Source organism: Anser anser (assembly GCF_964211835.1).
Source record: "Anser anser genome assembly, chromosome: 2".
Taxonomy (NCBI): Eukaryota; Metazoa; Chordata; class Aves; order Anseriformes; family Anatidae; genus Anser; species Anser anser.
The window spans coordinates 10,287,353-10,304,634 of NC_139721.1; the positions used below are offsets into that span (position 1 = coordinate 10,287,353).

The 17,282-nt window shown below is 39.4% G+C and overlaps 1 long non-coding RNA gene across 1 annotated transcript; it reads right to left on the reverse strand.

The window, feature by feature from the left end:
- Window positions 1-390: 390 nt before the first annotated feature.
- LOC310894282 lies at window positions 391-2,828 on the reverse strand. The gene is made up of 5 exons (XR_014579739.1): window positions 2,800-2,828; window positions 2,445-2,594; window positions 1,998-2,076; window positions 1,181-1,275; window positions 391-699 (listed from the first exon to the last, which is right to left on the reverse strand). It is a non-coding gene; the product is annotated as an uncharacterized lncRNA (long non-coding RNA).
- Between the last annotated feature and the right edge of the window lie 14,454 nt (window positions 2,829-17,282).

Consider the following 17,282-nt stretch of genomic DNA (forward strand, 5'->3'; position numbering starts at 1 on the left):
AAAGGTGAAAAGAACTTCAGTGAAATTTCAGTGCCTCTATAAAGACTTTCCTTTCAAAAGAAGATGAAAGACGTGGAAAACCATGGACAAGGAGGCTCAGTATGGCCTGGATTGATTGGCTTTGAAGCACTCGTCTCTGAACCACTTATTACAATTAGCACATCTCATTCCTCATTAATATTGGTCCCAGCTGGTTCAAGCCCTGTGTGCATGGTTCAACTGGTACCCTGATGAAATGAGTGGAAGAACATAAATACAACAGAAGTTATGCCATCAAAATAAGCTGTATCTTCAGTATAAGAAAATAACTACTTTACATACACACACACTCAGTTTCTCTTTCTTTAACTGTTAATATCAGCTCGGGAATCTCTCAACACCCTGGGAGAAGAAAAAAAAAAAAAAAGCTAATAGATATGACAGTACTAGGGAGGATTAAAATAAAGGACAAGAGGAAAAACAGTTCTAGCTCAGCACAGAAGTTTGTTCTATTTTGTTTCTTATTTTTCCTTTGGGAAATTGTTGACTTTATTTCTGTTAAAATGAAAATACATTAAGCCAGATAAATGTATAAATACAAAACTTTGGAATTGATAGGCTCAGTATATAGTGTTTTCCATCCAGGGATGTCTAAATGATTTAGAAGATTTGATTGGATTCAAATGCATTTGAGAATGTTATCTGTCTCATCTGAAAAAACTGAAAAACAAAAGAAAAAATGTTATATATTTTGCTGCTGTCAAAAAACAAATATGTATCAAAGTCTGAGCCAAAACTACAAAATCTTGACCTCTATTTCTGAGGGATGTTATGCTCAACTCCATTGACTCTGGGCATTATAAACACTTTCTTTCCACAGACTAAGTCATACACATGCATATTGATAAAAACATGTTAAACAAGTTATTTGCTTCTTTAGGAAGCCAATGTTTTGACTGATCTAAACAATTGCTCTGCAAAAGCCCTAAAATAGGTTTGTTTTATCAACTTCTCTCTTTTTGAAACAGAAACAGGGAAGAGAACATCTCTTTTCATTAAGCTGACAGCCAGTGCAACCCTCAAGTCTTCAAAACAGCCAAGATTTCCATTTCTGTAAGTTAGCGAAGTGGCACCTGTGCACACTCACTCATTTTTCACACAGGCCCGTTAAATAGTGACTGTACTGATGAGTTTATAATACCTGCACTTCCTGCAGGTGATGTCTCTTCTTGACAGGCATCCTTGCTCAGAGTGCTTCTCTGGCAGAACCCGGGGCCCAGGGAGCAGTGCACCCTGCTAAAAATGTGAGAAAGCAATGACTTCCAGAGCTGTTTAAAAGACTTATTATGGGAAGAAAATTGTTATTCCAAGTAAAATCGTGTGTATTGAAAAAGCTCAGATCTTCATAAGTCTGTGTTCAGCGAACTTGACAGGCTGTGAGGGCATTTGTCCTGGGGAAAATGGTCATATTGTCATCCCAAGGGATCCCTGCTCTCCAGAAATTTATCTAGAATACCACAGTGGATGAATCACTCTTCTGGTAAAAGCAATCCTGTGTGTATTATTAAGAAGGAAAATAGGACCCGGAGTGAATTTAGCAGATCTTTAGCAGGAGTTGAGTAATGTGGCCAAGCCCCAAACTTTAGCAACACATGCTGCTCTGCCCTCCCAGTACTCATAAACAAAGTGTTTCCTTGCTGTTTTCCAGCCAGTTCACTTCCTTTCTAATCCCAGGAAGTCACTGCCCACCCTTAAAGGCTGAAAGATACATTTTAATCAAGAGGGCAACCAAACAGTAGCATAATTTTACTTAAAGCGCACACCAGGCCACACTTTAGAGCTATTTGGGGAAGAAACTAACCACAGCTTGGCAGCCCCCCTTACAGAGTTCAGGCTGGGTGGTCATTAAAGCCAGGGACAATGTAGTCAATTCAGACAGATGGCCGCTAACTCAGCCCAGCACGTTCAGGGGATTCAGCCCTGCCAATATCCAGGACATCAGAAAAAGAGATGTATACCTTCAACTCCCTGTGTCTCTGATCAGTCCAGACCTGCAGGAAGAAAAAAGATGTATTTTTTTCCTCTTCAGTAGCTCACCTGGGGAACAAAAAGCAGCACAAAAAATGAAGTTCGGGCTGAACAGATTTTTTTCTAACAAAATGTGTGTGTGTGTGTGTGCACATGTGAGCTGAGACTGTTAAAGCAAAATGTTTTGATATTTCAAAATTCTCCCCACATTTTTTTGGCCTTAATATCATTAGTTGAAATCAACCTGTATTCACAAACAGCTTAACAACGCCATTTTTCTGTGACCCCATTTTTTCTGTGACTTTTCCATCCTTCATAACCCACTCTACTTGATCTACTCCCTAGTCCATATTTTTCATATATTCATTGGGGTCTGTGTGCCACAGTTCTTGGTATGTTACCTGATCAGGGAGAGCTGGGAAACCACTCTTATGCACCTCAACAGCCATTTCAGAAGATGGAGAAGAGAGTAACAGGACTTTGATCCCTTTAGGGCATAGTGAGACCCAAAGAATTTCGTGAAGAGGACATTGATCACCAGAAGCCTGCTGAAGACCTCTAATTGGAAGAAAGATGGGCTTTCATGCCTGCAGAAGACAATGAATAAAAAAGGGACAGGAAGAATCCACTTCGCATTAAAGGAGGAAAACCAAAATTTGAAAAGTGAATTAGCCAGTGTTGAAGGCTAAAGTTTGTCATTAATATCTAGCTTTAGTGCTTTGTTCCAAAGAGTAAGGAGAACATGAAAACATCAGAAAACATGAAAACATCAGAAATCACATTGCTTCTTACATTTCATTTCACCTTATTTCCTTCCTCTTCCTATTCTTTTTGTGTAAGTGACAGATACTTTATCTTCTACTGCATCCTCCAGATGATGTCCACCCACAAAGCAAGGGAAAGAACAGAAAAATATAAAAGATTCAGATGTGCTTTACAGCCACTATCTGACAAAGACTTAGAGAAAGATGGGACAAAGTCCCCATCATACTTTGTCCTTTCATGCATGTCATCTCAAGGTCAGTAACTCCCACTACTTGCTAGCTGTAGTCACTGAAATTAAAATTAGTAGTCTTTGGGTCCCTTTAACTATCACAGAGGGAGGCCCCAACCTCTTTAACCATAAAGATAACATCTGCTTCAAAAATGCAAAACCAGAGAAAAATGCCCAGGCAAAACCAGTTGCCTAAAGCACATAAAACATTAGGCTGCTCATGAAATACAAAAGACATGCATGCAACAGAAAACCTGTAACAGAAATTCAAAAAGCCCTGAAAACACTGGATTTTTTGATATCTACATTCTCTGTGTTGTATATCATTAAAGATTTGTAAAAAAAAAAAAAAAAAAATCTGCTAAAAAAAAAAAGGTATCTGTAACATATCTAGAAATGTCACAATTTTACCAGGGTCACTTGGAAAGTTAGCAAAAAGAGGTCATGTTTCCAATCAGATTAATATACTAACGTGCCCAGCAGTAGATTTCGTTAATTTTAACAGTAATTTTTAATACTTGTAATGCACTACATTGCTCAATAGGATTTCTAAGTCTTCTCAGAATTTATTAGTCTGCCTTTATAAACCAAATGTCAGCTTTATCAAAGCCAGACATTAATTACTAGTGATGGGCGAACCTCAAAAGGTTCAGAGGTTTGGTTTAGTTTGACTAGACAGGCATAAGACCAGCTGTTTTTGCAGATCATTTCGACAACCGATTTAAACTCCTGATTCGGCAAATGTTGCGCACTTACTGAAATATAAGCAGCCAGACGGAGCCCACTGTGTTTGAGGAGACTACCAATGTGCATTCAGCTCAGCAAATATGGTGCAGCCTGACTCCAGGCCTGCAATGCCAGTGTTAGGCTGCAACACTGCAAACTTCCCCACTTGTTGAATGGTGCAAAGGATGTAATAGGATAGTGCACGTAACAAAACATTTATAAGGTGATAGGAGTACAAATGTAAAAAAAGAAAGGAAAAGGCAAGGCAAGGAGAAAGAAAATGAGAGAAGAGGAGCTTATGATATGATGACTTATTATACTAATGAGGAGTCATATAAATGTCTCAGGACAGGTCTGTAGAGATGTGTACAGGCTAAATGACACATTAGAAGCCATAAACCTGTAAGCCTGAACCCAAATCAATATATTTGCAAGTGCTGTGCTTGAGCTAAGTAGCCCAGCCTCTTAACAGGGTTTATTGGCTCAAGCAGAGTGACTTATTGCTTGAACAGTGCATGCCAACATGGTTATATGGCTTCTGGGCTGAAGCTGGTAATAAAGAATACTGGGTGTGACTGCATACATCTGTGAAAACAGGCCTGAGGGGAGACATGTGAGTGGCTGAGGGTTTGCCTGGAATTATGATTACTTACAAGAAAATGGGAAAGCTTTTTTTTTGTTTGTTTGTTTCTGTGCTTCTATGAGTAAGCAGGAGAGCTTTACTCTATGGCAGAGATATAGTGAGAAAACCTGTGAATATGTAAAACAAGCAACAGTAGGATTTCATTAAGTAGTGTTCTTGAATATCCCACAAAGTCCTTCTTCAGAGCACAGTTATAGTGCTGTTTGGTTTTCCTTTTTTTTTTTTTTTTTTCAAATCTGAAGTTACTGTTCTACTTAGATATCTTCAGTACCACTTGTGGGACAAACCTGCCAGCTCAGATTTCTTTGGACAAAAGAGTGATTGGATTATAAATACTGGAAGTGTGAAGGACTATTCTCAATCTGATATCCTTACCAGGTGGAAGTTGTTGCTAACCACAGGATGTGGCAGATTCTGGATGCTGAGTTTCTAAATGGCATGCCAGTATCACAGTGACCAGGACTAGGTTAGATATCACTGCTTTGTGTGGTTGTCAGCTGATTTCATTCAAGGCCATCAGGGTTATCAAAAATGTCTTTTAAGACCTCTTTTCGTTAGTATTCTCTTAGAGCATGTTATCATGAGTGAGCACACAAACATTAGTTAAGATTTAGTAGACTTTTTAGGTTCAGGGGATGTTTTGCAATACATGGGCATCTTTCAGATCATGGGCTACATCATAAAAGGCTAAATCAACTAAATCTTATAGAAATGTGATAACACTTACCCTAGTTCCTCTCTTTAAAAAATAAAAACAATTAAACAAACCAAATAACAACAACAACTACTACAAAACACAGAACTTAAATTAACCCTTCGTTGGCTTTTCTGTAGCCATGGATTCCTGGCCACACTGAATCATTTTTGATGATGAAGTTGTTCAGGTGTCCCATGTCCCATGTTAATGAGCAACTTAAATCCAATTTCTTCCCAGCTGATCAGGAAGCTGATCATTTGGGGCATATTGCCATGTTTATCGACTAGAAATACTTGTTCATCAGTGGCTTTCAGAGCATGTATAAACAGACCAGCCTCTACAAAGAACAGAGGTGAGAAATAACTGCTGTCCCGTGAGAGAGCTCAGCACCTACAGCCAGAGATATCAGAGATCCTTCTGCAGTTCTGCCTAAGGGGGACTCAGGCTAACACCTCTCTCCTTGCCCTAGAGCACTCTGGTATGGATACCATGCTTAGCTGTGCTCCTGTGTGGTCCATCACCTGACGAATTTTTAAGTACTGTATGCAGAGTTTGTGGAAGACAGAATGAACATTCCCGACGTACAGCCTACTCTTTATAGGTATTTAAGGTAATCTTCTGTAGAGGAGGGGTGAGTTCAAGCCCACAGCAGAAATGACTGAATCCTCATTAATTTAACAGAGTGCTCATTGCAGTGCTGCCATTGCACACAGAGGGGAATATGTGGGCACCTGTCAGTTGTAGTCAGGGAAAGAGGGACTGAGACCATCTCTGTTTTAAAAAGAGACAGTTACCTTCCACCAGGGGATGGTTTCAGGCTATGAATCCTCTGTGACAAGATGTGTCCGTGTCCTACAGTTTCCTATGGGGAGACACTTCTTCAGTGCAACAGCTTTTAAGAAAATTCCTGAGATTCTTCTAACTTTTCTCATTCATTGCATGAAGTACGTAAAGTCAAAGACATTTGAATTCTCACAGGGAAACACAGGCATCAGAAAACTGTCAGGTATGACATTTTGCATAAAGCTCCACTGTACATCTGGGCCTAAGTAATCTTTTTGGACTTAGCTGGTAAATCAGTGGCAAAGTAGAAATATGAATCTAGTTCGTCCACATCCTAGGCCAACAGTATATCCAACTGCAACAACTGCAGGTGTAGGTAAAGATCACATTTGCTTATTGTAGTTTCTACACATGCATGGGTATAGTCAATGGTGGAGAAAACATGAGTTTAGATTGACCTTAAGTTTAGTCCAGTCCAGCTATGCCTGTGTTCTCAAGTAAACACAGTGGCAGATGTTTTAAGCAACTGTGTTAAAAACAGAGTCGGATGTTAGTGTCATTATAGCAGTAACAGCAGCAGAAAGTGCAAGAGTGTATGACATTACAGCCACAATGAAAACAGCAGTCAGTGGTGGAGCAGATGTGATTGTAATCATATCAGAGAGAGAGACAGCCAATGTGGAGGCAGGTGAAACTTCAGTTGTAACAGAGGCAGCTACGAGATGGAAGCTGCTGCTGCAAAGCTGTCAAGGCAGATGGTGCTGTGACCGGAGTAGATCTGCAGCAGGAACTGCAGCAGCAGCAGATGCTGCAGCTATCACAGAGCTAATGGACACGCTCAGCAGGTGGGTGGGTGGCATTTAAGTTGCAGTTGTGAGTGCTCTTTGCTTTCTGAATTGCTAGTTGCCAAGACTTGCTGAAAAAAGTGAGAGTTTTTGCCTTTACATAATAATTTCCTCAAATCTTTGATTACCAAATAGTCTCATTAATTCACTAAATGATATGACTCTGAGGTTTTAAGGTCAGAAGTCACCTCTGTTCTGGCTCTTGACTATGCCAACTACTGCATTTCACTTTGTCATACCCCAGACAACGCCATAGTTAACTGTTCACTTATCAAGAGATGTCAATGGAGACCTCTCACCTGGAAATCCTTTGCACTACAAGATGTTACAAGCAAAGCCTGTCTGACATGAGCATATGCTTGTGAAAGTCCTCAATTCACACTTAATTCAGAGTCACATCAATGTTAGTCTCAGTTTATGTGACTCCAATTGAAACACTTTCTAACACTGCTTATGTCCTCTACTGGCATTTTTGTTCTTTGCAAGAGGCATATGGGTTGTCGCAAACAGTGGCTGAAAGCTCCAGAGTGATGATAGTTGTGGTCACAGTTTTCACCTCTGTAACTGGGAATTATTTTATTCACAAGCCATCTCTCTCTCCTGTCTGCTGAAGGGGAAGGTGACTGTGAAGCTGTTGCAAATGATCTTTAAAGACTGGGTTGCTCAAATGATTTCACCAATTGAACATCTCTGTCCCCAGTCTGGGTCCTGTGTCAACATTGTTACAGTCCTCTTTTGTGTCTGGACAGGGATTTTTACTTTTTTTTTTTTTTTCTCTTCCAGAGTCCAGAGAAGTAATAGAATTCATGAAAACCTTTTTCAAACATAACACACACACACACAAAAAAAAAAAAAAAGAAAATAAAGCATAGTATCTTGTATCTTATCATAAGATAAGTATCTTATCATCTTTCTAGAAGACAAGCTTGAACACTGAAATCCAAAGATTTGTGAAATTTGAAGGTAAACAAAAAATAATGTTCTCCAGGAGCCTTGAGATCTTGGAGGAGTAAATATTACATTCATTGACAGTTACAAAGACATAAAAGGGTCTCGTTCAGTTAGAGAGGAGATTCTTAGGTCTCTTTGGAAAAAAAAAAAAAAAAAAGGTTTCATTCACTATTCATTAGAACTATTTGAATATTTCTTTAAGTTATTTGCAATTCATTCTAGACAAACATTTCTGAAATGTTTGTGCAGATGATGAAGACAGGATCCTAGCCCCTGAGAAATAATATGAGTCCTCCTAGTTACACCATGATAATTGATATGACAAGCTCCAAATTTCTTCCTTTTTCTGTTTCTTTTCCCCTCATTTCTAACTGTAATTTCTATTCAAATGAAATCTTAAATATCCTGCCCTGACCTTTCTTAGAAAGAATTTAATTACCTGCATAGTTTACATAAATTATATGGCCTGTTTGTCTAAGATTAATCCTATACAGAGATCAATAAAGACATGGAACATCAGGATAAAATAGCTTCCTGCAAATGCCACCAAAGGTCACAAAAAATCTTTCTGGAAAGGGGGCAAGAGACATGGTGTGACACATTCCTGTTGTCAGTCCAGTGTATGTCACTGATGCTGCCTCTGCAACCACTCAGGGATGATTTATCAGCTGTTAGAGGACATTTGGTACAAATGCACTGTAAGAACAAGCTGAGTGAAATTAATTGAATACGGTGATGACTACAATTCATCATTCTCAAAAAATGACTCACAAAGTGTGAGAACCATGATACATTGACCATATAGCACAGATAAACTGCTTTTCATATCAGTCTTTGGGAATAAGCTCGTGCTGCCACAAATGCCATGCCAGTTTCCATGTTGAAAAGACAGCTCTTACTCTGTGTTTATGAGATATAGAGGACATGTAGAGCATGCTTAGCCAGGAGACTCATTACACATGACATGTCTGCAGCTCAGCAGAGCTGCTTTCTATGTGCCCTATCTACATGTTCAACAGCAAACCTGAGTTCATTCTCACATTAGCTTAACAGAATTAATGCAGTGAAAGCACTACACAGTCAACTTTTCCAGGCTCATCAAGGCTAAATGGTGTGTCAGGAAATGTTTTCCCCATGTCAAAAAGAAGTCAGGTGGAGAAAACAGAGACGAGAGAAACAGCCAATATTCTGCCTGTTAGAGCACTGATGTAAAAAATGTGCCAAAGTTTTACTATGCCTGACTGAAACCATAGAATCCAATCTCAGTTTTCCACTGAGAGAACCTCTGATCTTGATGATCAATAATCATATTCAGGATCCTTATGGGATATAAGCACCAGGAAGAAAACTTTTTGCTAATATTGCTGGTGTGAGGGCAGATTTTCTCAAGTGTTCACCATCCAGAAGCTTCCACTGTAAAAAGTTGTAAAAGAGACCAGTACACAGCATACACAGTTGTTATGACTTCTAACCAATTAGCTCCATGCCAAAATAGGAGCCGAGCTTTTATGAAAATCAGATCCTCACTGTGTTGACCAGATTATATATATTTTTTTTTAAACCTGCCCTAGGTAGACAGCAATTTTAACTTGACTTTGAGAGCCACAGGTTGCATTTGTTCCCTCAGAAAGAGAAAAAAAAACAAAGTGATATCCTAATCTGTAAAAGTGTGTTGGAGGTCTCTGGTGAGAACCATATTTTGGATCACAATGTGAACTTTTTTCTCAGCTCTACTTGGGATAAACTTCTACTGGGAAGTGGATTTTAACAGTCTTGTCTCCAGGGCATATATTGTTGGAACTGTAATAAATGTAGATTATAAACCATTTGGGAAAGTTCGTTTTATTGCATTTCTACATGACATAGAACAACAGTACTTGACCAGGGACTTCTGTTACACAAATCAGTACAACATGCAATTTCATACATAGGAAGATGACTTGAAGCCATACAATCTGGATTTTCATTCAGAGTATGTTGGATTCAGGCCCTTGGTTTGATCCACTATGGAGGGGAGGCTCAGAAGCTGAATCTGAAGTGGCATAAAACTTGGATGTTTAAAATGGCCCCAAAAGCCCAGCAGTGTTTTGATGTGGAATTATGCTCTGAACTACATTAGCAATATTAACAATCTTTTAATTACTGCACAAGCTTCTTTCGGCAAGCCTGGAGTCAGAACACCATGCTGAGGGAGCATTCAAATAGAAATGATACAGTCAGGGTAATAAAATGCCCATTGTTTCTAGGTCCTATAATAAAGCCTGGAAACCACAGATGAGATCAGGACCATATTTCACAGGGCATTACATAAACAAACAGAATGAGACAGATCTTCCTTAGCTAACAGACTAAGTGAGAGAGAAGTTTAAGAAGAAAAAGGGACTTGTCTCCCTTGCCCACTTTGGTGAAAGCTGCAGGAGCAGAGTCCAACTTTACCTTCTCATTCATGACCCTGAAGAGAGGACAGTACTGCCTGCAAGTACAAACTACATCTCAATTGGACGTTTTTGTTTCCTATTATAACATGAGGCCTTCATGGGCAGCCTTTTTTTCTGACTTAGAGCCTGGGGGTGTCAGAAGAGTTCTGCTCCCTCTCATGAGCAGATATACACGCTTGATCCATGGTTTTGTATTGTACCAATGGGTATGCAGCTGCACCTGGCACCTTGGGTAGGGACAATTGGAAATTGTCAGCTAAGCATCTGGAAAGCAACAGGGGACAATACTTGCTGGTGGCAGTTCAGACGATTAACTAGTGGGAGTATTCTTGAGCTTTTCAACACTTTCTATTTGGTGTTACACAGGCAATGTGGGTTAAGCTGACCATGAACATATCCACATACCTTTCGTGCTACTGCCAAACTCTTACTGGCATTACCAAGCTTGCAGCAGGCTGCTAGCACTTGGGCTTCACAACAGGCCTCTTCGTATGTCTACCTTTTTTTGGTATATTTTGTCCTTGAGAACCTACAGAGGTGGCAATTTAATTAATAACAGCCCATTTTAGCAGAACACAAGACACAGGCTGCCAGCCAGTGTCCTTCAACGTGTGGTCCTATCCTAAAGCAGCCCAGTGGCTTGTCAGGCACCTCAGGCATGCCTCTGTCTTCAGTCGTCTCTGAAGGCTACATGGCAACCTTTGAAGTGTTTCTTTCCACTGATTTTCAAGAGAGACTTTAGCTGTGTTTTGTTCTTTGAGGATGGAGTTATGGGATAAGACATCTCAGTGTCACTGAAAAACATCACTGTTGTAAAAGTAAAACATAACAGGCATGCAGTTAGCCCTTGCCAAATTTATCTTTTCATCTCATCTGTCCCAGTAACTCAACTCCATTTTTCTGCATTTTTTTAAATTTATTTTTATTTTAGACTACCTGCAAAAAACTAACAATCAACACTGGGCAGCAAAATGTCTTGTCAACAGATTTTAGATGTAGTGACACAGCAGGTGAATTCATGAGGATATATCTACATTTCTTTTGTTCCCTTAGGGACTATGTTATATACATGTTAAAGACTCAGAAATGGTCCATAGAACCATGCTAAAGAATGTTTCCAATACAACTAAATTAAAAGTTTTGACTGTCTATGAAGAAGTGTTAGGATGGGGATACTGGTTCATTCCTCCTCTAGGTCAGGAAATCATCACCAGTGATCATAAAACACTTTTTAAGTTATGAGATATGTGTTTCAGAGGAAGAAACATGATAGAAAGTAAAATTTACAAAACGATGCAAACTGGGTCACAGCAGTTAGTTACTTGTGCATGTTACTTCAGTGCAAATCTGTGCAAAACACCTGCTCAGTTCTGCCTCTTTAAGTATTTCAACATATTCTTGATTAATGCATAATAATTAGAAAATTATTTACTCCTTTAAAAAGTATTGCAAATATTATCATTCTTGGCCAAAATAAAATCAGTAGCTGTTGAACATAAAGCATATTTTACCATGTCTAACTTTAACTCTGACCACAAATTCTCATCATTGCTTCACCAACAATTTCAAATATTAGCCCAAGGCAAAACTGTTTTGGCATTCTCCTTTTATTGACCATCCCATTATATTTGGGTTTTAGTGCTTAGGTCCTTCTATTTGTCTTTCCTTAAGGTAAAATTATTCGTTATGAAGGGACTGTGGTACTTCTCCTCTGCTTTTTTCCAATGTCCTTCATGCAATCCCAACTGGTAACCAAGCACAGCAAATGTTTATGCACAAAACTGAGACAAATCAGCACTGAAGCCACCACTGAGAACTGAGTGACCTTTGGCAGAGGAGTCCCACTTCCAAGGTCCAGCAGGCAATGAGGATTAATTTTATGGTCTGGACAGAGTCCTGAATTCCAAGCATAGAAATTGAATGCTTGTAATAAGCTATTTACAGTTGCAGTTCTATTATTTTTATTGGCCCACAAGGACTCACAAACAATGCTGCACATTTTGGTCACCGTCTCCTAACACATTGTGTATTCACTATCTCCATAAATAAATGTTGCTTTTTTGACAGCATCCTCCATATCTCTCTTTCAAAACAAGGAGTCATTGGGCTATGAATTGCAAAGGCTGAGAGTTAAAGACGTACAGTGCCTCAGATCCCACATTGAGTAGCTACAATTGTGTCACCAGAAGAAAAGGAAATGTTGGGAGCTACAAATGAACCACAGCAATCTTAGTGACACTTATTTACAGAATGTCCAAAAGAGGAAAGAATTTAGAGGACAAAACATCCTGATGAAATCTCTTCGTGTTGTTGCAGTCAAAGCCTTTTCCTCAGCGCCGCTTGCTGGTACCTGAATAACAGAGGGCTGATACTCAACACATTTTCTCTTAGCATACAGTTTTCATCCAGTCCTCAAGGCCCAGACAAATCACTATTGGCAACTCATTCTGGGTGCATAGAGTATGTTGGTCTATGAGGTACAAGTCATTTTTCCTGCACTCACAGTCTAAAGGCTGAAGAGAACGAGACTGCAGGGGCTCAGGCTGTTTGGGAGCCATGGCTACAGTTGATATTATAAACCTTAACTCCAGCAGGCACCAGCTTCCTATCATTAAGTTTTTGTTCCTCCCTGAATTTATAGAGTATTTCAAATGCTCAGTACAGGCAGTACAGATTTATCAAGTATGAAGCAGGGAGGCTTCATATACCAGGAATGTCTTGCATTTGCAGCATTTCAGGCAGAAAATTTGGTCCATATTCTGTTCTTTGAAACAGTTTTCATGAATCAGCCACACAAAATGAATGACACTATGCCTTAATATAAAGACATTAAGGTTAAGGCAAAAATGAACAAGAGGGATTGCAGCAAGCACTTGCAGAAAAATCACAGAATAAATTATAACAAAAATTGAAAAGATTCCTTTTTTTTCACACATTCCAAATAAATAACTGGAGACACTAAACAAGAATAATAGGGAGAGGGGTTATTATACATTGCAGTCCAAACTTGTGTGTCATTTGAGGCATTGGTGACATCAGTATAATATCTTTTCAAATAATTACAGAAGTAAAAGTAAAGAAACCTGATGGGAAGAGGCAAGACCCTCAGTCAGTGTGTTTGAGGGGAACAGACATATAATCCCATAGTCAATTATTAACCAAGGTCAATATTTATGACACAGGGAACCATTTTAAGTGTACATTATTTATGTCGAGACTTATAATGAGCACTTCATGCTTGAGTAGAGAATGTATATACTAGGATAATTTTAATAAGAAAGCTGCCTGTCATAGGAAACAGGATGTATCTCCTCGGAAATGGCCTATGTGTCTGTCTGTCTCTTAGTCTTGCTCTGATTGAATCAGTCAATATTTTCCACCATTACAATTCACAGTCAGAAATGTCCTTCAGCTGGAAGTTGGCAGGAATAGAATGAGATGTTTTTAACTTTGGTTTTGAAGCTCCTATTTATGCAAACTAAATCCAGACTAGATTTTTCTAGGAAAATGGTAATGTGACCCAAATTATGTGAGGAACTCCAGCTACCCATTCCACATGTCCAAACAGACAGAGGCGACTGCTGGGAACATTTTCATTCCTCAACTAGATGTAGTATCTGAATCACACTTCCATTTGCCTTGTGAATCCTTCCTCCTTACAGAGTATGAATCAAGGATAAGGATGTGATAAAGGCTGCTGAACTAGAAAATAACAGCTTTGCTGTAGCAACTTCTGAAGAAACAAGTGGATGGGTTATATGACCATAATATATGAGTTTTTGTTTTTGGGATTTGGCTTGTATTTCACACTTTCATACAGTATCAGTCATTCACTGAGAGCCTGCTCTTTATGCTGTTACTTTCACACACAGAAGAGTATCACAGCATGCTGAGTCAGGTTTTAAAGGAATTTCAGCCTATAAAAATGTTGAATAGCTTCTAACAGGATTTCCAAATATGCCTAAGCACACATCTTCTAAAAGACACCTCTGAAAACTCCATAAAGCACCTCTGTGTACATTAAATTGGAATTAAGTAAATTTTTTGCACTTTTGCCTGTGATTTTCATCTGGGGCTGGACAGCTGTCAGTATTCTGGACTCTTCAGTTGTGTTCCTTTGAAAATCCTGGTCTAAGACCTTATCCGATGCCAATAACATCAAAAAGATGAAACTCAGCAAAGTGTTTTAGAAGCTGGTACTAACTAGCACTCTAAATCAGTCCAAAATATGTCTCATGCTGGGTGACTTCTGCTATTGATCAAAAGGACAGGACAAGTCAAGTCAAGGAAACATGATCGGGAAAACAATAAAACAAGACCAATGAATGTATCAGGGTTTTTCTTAGCTTGAATGGCTACACTAAAATATGCTAACGTCTAAGAGGCGACATCCATGAGATAGTCCCTAGACAAAGAGGAGACAGTGATCTTTAGGGGAGCAATAAGAATGAATTTCCCTCCTCCCAATCCTCTTTGCTATCTAGAGTTTATTCGTGTTCTTCTTAAAATTAAGACTATACCCCACTAATTGCTTTCTGACAAATCATACTTTGTTTATATAGCATGGTAGACGGGGAATTTTAAGGACCTGGCAAAGCAGTTGATCCTTCAGTGTAAAAGCTATGCATTGATACTCTCTGTTCACTGGCCTGTTGATGGAGTTAAACAGGATTATATCCTGAAAAAGGTAGAGAGGTTTTGGGGATCTGCTTCCTGGATAGGGCCCTTCTCAAAAATGAAACAGCTAGAGGAACGTTCATGTTACCCAGAGGAAGCTTTTTCCCTAGGATGACTAAAGGCACCTTCTGTCCCAATGGAAGGCAGAGTGTTGTTGTTGTGTGCTGAGGAGAATTGTGTTGCTTCTTTTTCTGTTGGATCTAAAAATCTGATGAAGAAAGAGCTTACTGGCATGATTTCTGAAGGCCACCCACACATCCCTGTAACTTAAATTTCTGTTGCCTAACATAGAGGTAACATCTCCCAAGGGAAGGGGAGGAAGGGATTATGTTGCACAGTTACAAACATCTGCAGGGAAGGAAGCACATGAAGCCTGTATGTTTTATAGAAGGAGCCCAGGAGAGGAGGAAAAAGCAGCTCTTTTTTTTTTTTTTTTTTTTTGTCTGGAAGGAAGGATGTTCATGCTCCAGAGGAATGTGAGGAAGGGGATGTGAGGTCATCACTGCGAAAGGTGAGGTGAACTTGGGCTGAAAGTCACCAGATATGAACTGGAAAAGGAAGGAGGGGGTCCTGTTTTGGTATGACTCTTTCCTCACAAAGTGACCTAACTGCAGGTTGTCCTGGAGATACCACCCCCTGTAAATGGTCTTCGGGCTGAACAACACTGTTGTGCATCAAAAAACTGCACAAGGAGAGAATGTGTGTTAGGACAGAGCAGCAAACCCCCACCTCACTTCAGTATCTTCTCCTTGGAAGGGGCCCATAGCAGGACAGACCAATTTGCACTCTTGCATTTTTATTGTTTATAAATTAATTTAGTTAATGAATTAATAAATTAATTTAGTTAATGAATTAAAAAAAAAAAAGAGAGAAAAAAAAAAAGGAAATAAAATAAAAGCTGAGGCAAGCTGCTCCATTGCAGCTGTAAGAAAAATTACAGTGGTCCAGCTGGGCTGATGTGGAATAATAAGACAGCTGGAGACACAGTTAAAGAAACATAGTCCTCCACAGCTGAGACTCCTAATGAAAAAAAATATCGTGTGACATTCTCAAAGAACTGCTACTATGGAGGAGAGAAATCCTGGAAACAAGGGAAAGAGACTCTTTGGGAGGTGTAAAATTCTCACAGTTAGCCAGAGAAAGTAGTTGCATGTGCAAGAGAGCTAAAGTAGCCTGGCTTCCTACGGGTTTGTGCCTGTGGTCACATTCATATTGGTCTGATCTGAACCAGATGCCAATCGGAGCTTTTATCAAAGATGGGGAAAAATCCCTCTCTCACAGAAGGATTCTCTCTCTGCCAGTAAAGGGATTAGCAGAGTCTTTGTGTTTCTCCTACCTGCCTGCTTGAGACTTACAGGAATTTGTCACTTATGACACAGCTACTGTTTTTTTGTGACTGGAAAGAAAAAAGCCAATGGGTTAAAAGCATAACAGATGAAGGAAGAAAACACATGATCCCCATTTTTAGGAAAAAAAAGAAAAAAGATCTGAATACACAGCTGATGCGAAACATGCTTACTACGTAGCATATAACTTCTTTATCCCCTGAAATGTTTTCCTAATTTGGAAATTTTCTGTTATATAAGGACTGGGAGAGGAACGATAGTGCTCTGCAATAAGGACACTGAGGATATAAAGCTGGCAAAAACAAACCTGTTATTTCCAGCTACTCTCTAAAGAGTTCTGGATAAGAACAGTCTTGCAAGCTGCCTGCCTGGCCTACATAACAGGAGTTTCACTGGCTTGCATCAGCCAGCCACTGGCTCTTATACTATCCAGGCCAGCATTATTGTATTACATTTAATAGGGCTCCTTATGTCATTCCAGTCTTGCTTCCGTTTTCTGATCCATGTGCTCTCCCTCCTTCCCATCACCTCCCCTCCATCTCAGCTGGTGTATGCATACATGCTCCTCTTCCCCCTGTACCAGACACCACTGCAGTGCAGTGCTTATGATTACAAATCATCTCATTAAAGCCAGACAGTCACTCAGCTGGATGCAAATTACTGACCTCTTCGATTTATGAATGTCAGACTTTTCAGGGTGGGAAGGGAGGGGGAAGCAGAGTGGAAAACGTTCCATTAAATGGTATCCATCAACCCTATTGCATTTATAAGCTAATAAAAAGGCTAAAATGAAGTTCATTGGGACTGTCTGGATCTCATAGTACCAGCTGGTTCTATGAAATATTAATAGAAACAAGATATGTCTCTGTGTTACATACTGCTAGGTGAAAGGATGATACCGTTATTGATAAGTTACTGCTCTGACCATTCTTCTGAGTGGCATCTTCAGTTTCCCTTCTGGCTGTGTTAATCCTCCTATCTACATAACAAGACAAGGCTAAAAACACAGATCTTTCTACTGAAGAGTAAAGGCCCAGATTTTACAAAGTATCAAAAGATAGTCTCGACTTCTATGTGATACCTACTATTTTGAATCTTTTTCATAATCTACAAAGATTGTTCTATTCCTGTGACTTAAACATGTATCTTTGGCTTGAACTGGGAGAGGGAAATGT